The following is a 5,543-nucleotide window of genomic DNA, read 5'->3' as shown; positions in this document are numbered from 1 at the left end:
ATGATGTTTAAGAACCTATTTGTGTTGCTTAGACTGCTATATATGTATTTCTAAGGCATAAGGTTGCTGAACAAATTGATTACAAATATGTACAAGTGACAAATAGGCATTAGGAACAATATAAAAATGAATAATGAACCATCGAATTAGGCAGTGACAAATAGGCAAATTACCTGGCTTTTGTCACCCCATTCACCAAAAAAAGTAATGGAGAATGCCTGCAGAGAAAGATCGAACGAACACAGTAATTAGAAGTTGACACGTGTAATGAATAAAGCATTAGAAAATTGGAAGAATAGCAAACCTGAAGAAGGATGGGGAGAAAAAAATTGAGTAAGAAATGCTCTTTGTTGTTTCTTTGATGTGTCATCATCCTGATATATGCAGAAGTGAAGTGAAATCTTTTAGAATACATTAGAGGGTTCGTTACAAATTTTAGACTTGCAATAATAGAATTAAGTGCAATGCATTTAATTATGAAATTCAAATTTACAAGAATGTAAATAAATTCATCACCTTGCTCTTAGCTTTCGGATCTGCAGCATTCTTCTTCCAATCTTCATCCTAATTCATAACAAAGAAGTCAATTATGCAATTTTAAGTGAAATTTTGAACAAGTTAGAAGATCTATAAGATATGTAAACCAATTCTTTTTCAACTTCCGCCAGTTCTTCAGAATCACTGTCAAAAGAGACAAAGTTTGATCGTAGAACATTAGAGACACAAAATCAGTCATAAAGAACAGAAACATAAAGAGAAATTATCAAAGGCACAAAGAATGGAAGTATTACCCATCATCATGGAATGCATCCCATAATGACCATACTCCAAATCCAGGAAATAATAGAGTTGTTACGTGATGTGTTACCTTGCAAGAAATCTGATAAATTCAGGATCAAACTTTGTCAATAAAGCAAGTCTTGAAAGATAATAGGATTAAGTGGCAGACTGAGAGTTATATCTAATTAACAAAGTGCTCAAAAATGTAGTACTAACCAAATTTGGAGCAGCCCAACCAACAAGAACAGAAAGTATAGTCATCACCTACAGAAAACCAAGTTTCAATGGAACTAAACATCACAAGTACTAATGCAAATGTTATAGCCTAGAAAAAACATCACTCACAGTAAGAGCTGATAGGTATCCTGCTAGAACAAGTCTCCTTGGGTGGCGCATAGCCAAGATCTGATTATATTCATCAAGCGTTGAGTTGACAGCCAATTTTGTTATCAACAGAAATGAAGGAAAAATGAGGACAGTGTCTAATAATCAATTTCAAGAAAGAACTGGATACAAATAGCTAGAGCATAAAAGTACACAAATTGTTTATGAATAAGAAGCACTGAGAACAAGACAAAACTACTGGTGAAGATTTTTCCTCTTTTTCTAGTACAGAATTATTAAACAAAGAGTTCAACACAAAGAAGGTATATAAAGCAGCTTTCATTGGAATCAACTTTTGGTTTTCAGTGGTTATATGGTGGTGGTTACCAGAGAGCTTAAATTTTAAAAATATAATGTCTTGATGACTTCCTAAAAAACATCTACACTGTACCCTCCTATAATTCTTAGCAATGGTAGCTATTGACTCAATATTGCAACTAGGAAAAACAGAGCCCAAGAACAAATAGTAAAAATAGTAATTATACTACCTTCTCATTACAAGCTTGATAAGAGGCTGAGGTTGTCTGATCTTTTTAGATTTATCATTACTAGATAGTAAGGTATAGACGTATAATGATCATAGGTAGAAATAAGAAACAATGAATAACATATATATATTAACCGTAGCTGCAGATGCCGTAGTAACAAACATCTCCTTTATTGCACTTGTTGGCGTAGGCTCCGCAGTGTTTGTGTTCACGCATAGGGTCAAAGCACCTCGCTACAACACATCTCGTGATGGGCGCACTTGTAGCCGCACATCCCGCAGTTGAGCTTGTCCGTCTTCACATTCACGCACTTGCTCTTACAACAGTTTGGCCCCGCGCTTCCTTCTTGTGGCACACACGAGGGTACTTGTTACACGTCATTCTCCCCTGCCCTAACACCCTGCACCTCCCACCTGACTCAATCGATGAGTAGCTGGCTTCCACCTGGATTACTACTGCTACAAATAACATTACTGTGGCTAGGACAACGACTGTTCTCTCCTTAACAAGTTTCATGTTGATCCACGTTTTTTGGTGATTTGAATGAGATCTAACTAGCTAGAACTCAGATATTTATATGATTTTTGGTGGTTATTCAATGAAGAGTCGATGGTACGTGGAGAGGTCTAATGAAATTGATCAAACTTGTACGTATCCTGACTTCCTTGCCATGTTTATTACCCTTTTTCAGTACAAACCTAACTTCAGGTATATATAATATTCTGTTTTTCTTGACTTTTCTACTACAATGAACATTCCACAGCATTTTGTGTACATATTACAGTGTGCATATACATATAAGACAATGCTGTGTATGTCAAACCCATTCCCTATTGTATTTGAAATAAGCAGTTTTATTTGTGTGTCAAACTTGAATACAATATATATACAGTATTACGTAATTCCTAGTCAAGGTAGAACGAATACTAACCGATGGGATATGTGGCTGCAGGCCGAATTGCCAATGGATGGTGCCTCTGGCAATTTCAACATCTCTCGAGTTAAGCGATACCACCCAACAACACGTTCTTCAGTCCTAGAAATCAAGATGACACCTACACATGTCACATTCCAATTTCTGCAGAAGTTGAGAGGAGAAGAAACATTCAGCTATACAAGGGAATTACCTGAGGTTTAACTAGTATGCACTTTCTCCAGTTCAAGCCCAATATCAGAACATCTAATATTCGCCCCGTGAGCAAAGCTACTCTTTACGGTCTCCTCCACTGAAAATTGTACAGGGGTTACAGTTGCAGGAGCTTCGTACGATGCGTGGTGTTCTTTGTGGGGTGGACGAAGGAAGAGAGCTTTCCGTTGGCGACCGGGAAGGGGGAGAGGAGGGAGACGGAGAATGGGTCGTAGGAGAAAGCGATCTTGGAGTTAGGGTTGCGGGCTGATAGGGAGAGGGAGAGGTTGGAGGAGAAGGCGGCAAACGGAGGGGAAATTGGTGAGGCGGGAGAGAGAGCGCCATAATTGGGGGCAAAGTATGCACCGGATTTTGTTTTCACAATTTATATTAAATATTTCGGATATAATTTTAAGGGTGTATATTACTGTACAAATATACCGGATTTACAAAACATGAGGTATTTGAATTTGCAAAAAAATAGCACGCACTTGTATACACCAGTTATTTCATATGTATGGTGTATATTGGAGTTGTTTAATTTTTCTAGACTTTATATCTTGTGTAATACACGTCCGAGATATTTTTACTATGGGGTATTTGATTCTTTTTGCAGTAATGTAAGAGAGCGAATTTGATTAGTCGATTTTGAGTATTGTTTGTTGATTTTTTTATCACTGTGTTTTGTGACCAAGATCTTGACCTAAAATCTTGATCACTATGTATGAGGGGCCAAAATGGAGGCCGACGAACAGTTATCAACTCTTATGAGAGGTATGAGGGGCCAAAATTTGACAGATTCTCAGTTTTGCGGAGTTCGTCTCCGTTTGGTTGAGGTCCGTTTTATTTTCCACTACAGATAATTTGGACAGATCTATTCTAGTCTTCAACACAGATGTTTGCATCATTGAAGAACAAAAATAGGTTATTTGGATTTAATTACAGTTGTCTCTCTCTGTTCTTGAAGATTAACTTCTCAGTAGTGTTTGATAGGTATAGTATTTTACATCTGCCCATTTGGCCAGCACATAATCTGCGGAGGTACTTGACCTTTTGTTATGTTTCATGGAAATTATGCAAATGAAATCTCATTTTGTAAATTTCTTAATAGTTAGAAGTCTATTGTAGAATCTACACTTTGTGTTGCCTGCACTTCTGGATGATTTTTTATTTTACTCAAAGTTTTTCTTCACAGAAAGGCATATCAAAATGGCTTTCAAGATGTAGTTAAGAAGGGGATAACGTGCTGATATAGAAGCTTTCTATTGTAAGCACTCTCTCCGAATGACTACTTCTGCAGGTTGATGAGAGCACCAAGTTCTTACCATTGGTCTATGATCCAGTCACCATTTCCATGTACTGAGGAAAGCGCCTTCGTGCTATCAAAATGGCTTTCAAGTTTGTCTCTATTACATGAATACACCAGCAATATCTTGTTTGTACAACTTGTTACTCACTACTTCCATGCTGCTGTTATGGCTTAACTTTATTCACTTGATTGTTGACCCATGTTGTGGTCCATAGATATGTTGACAAGAAACGATACACTTATGTAAATAATCATCTGATATTGTCTAATACAATTTCAAATAGTGTCATCACTAAAAGTGTCTTGGTACGGGATCAAATTAACATGTGAAGGTCTTAGTAAGGGATTTATATGTATGTGATGACACTTTATATGTATGTGATGACACATTGTATTTCTGTGATGACAGTTTTAATTGTATATAATAACATTTTTATTAATTTGATGACAATTCTTAGTGTATATGATGACAGTTTTTATTTGATGTGATGACAGTTTATTTTGATGTGATAACAATATCAAATTACCATGATGACAGTTTATTTTAATGGTTGATGACACTTTTTAAAGGTTGGTGATACTATTTCTAAGATCGATGACATTTTTTAAGATTAATAAACACTATTTTCAAGGTTGATGGCAATGTCTTCAAGCTTGGTGACACTTTTTTAAATTTGATGACAGTTTTTTAAGTTGATGACACTATTTTTACTTTAATGACACTTTTTGAAGGTTATTGACTCTATTTTTAAGGTTGATGACTATATTTTCAAGTTTAGAAACTGTCATCACTGCAAAAGCGTCATCACTGAAAAATTAGCGTATATTATGACATTTTTCAAGCTTGATGCCACTATTTTCAAGTTTGATGGCACTATTGCTAAGCTTGATGACATTTTATAAGATTGATGACACTATTTTCAAGGTTGATGGTAATAATTTCATGTTTGGTGACACTTTTTCAAATTTGATGACAGTATTTTCAAGGTTGATGACACTATTTTCAAGTTTAATGACACTTTTCAAGGTTAAGGACTCTACTTTTAAGGTAACAATAAATCTCTATCTTTTCTTCCAAAACACCCCCTCAAGTTGGAGCATGGAAATTTATTATGCCAACTTGCCAAGTAGATAGTTAAACTGTTGACTCCCAAGAGCCTTTGTATATATGTCGGTACATTGATTGTCAGAAAGAACATGTGCAGTGGATGTGGTGCCGGCTAGAACAAGGTGTCAGACGCAATGATATATAGTCAATCTCGATGTGCTTTGTGTGCTCATAGAACACGGGATTGGGGGAGATATATAACGATGATGGGCTGTCACAAAGTAGTCGCATTGGCGAGATATGAACAATTCATAGTGAGAGAAGCAAACGATTTAAGCCATACTAACTCGTAGCACGCGACGACCATAGCCCGATACTTGTCTTCAAAAGAAGAAAGAGAAGTGATCG

Source organism: Phyllobates terribilis, unplaced genomic scaffold (genome assembly GCF_046119375.1).
Source record: "Phyllobates terribilis strain yellow unplaced genomic scaffold, ASM4611937v1 Scaffold_5535__1_contigs__length_50940, whole genome shotgun sequence".
NCBI lineage: Eukaryota > Metazoa > Chordata > Amphibia > Anura > Dendrobatidae > Phyllobates > Phyllobates terribilis.
Note: the sequence above shows the minus strand (reverse complement) of the source record.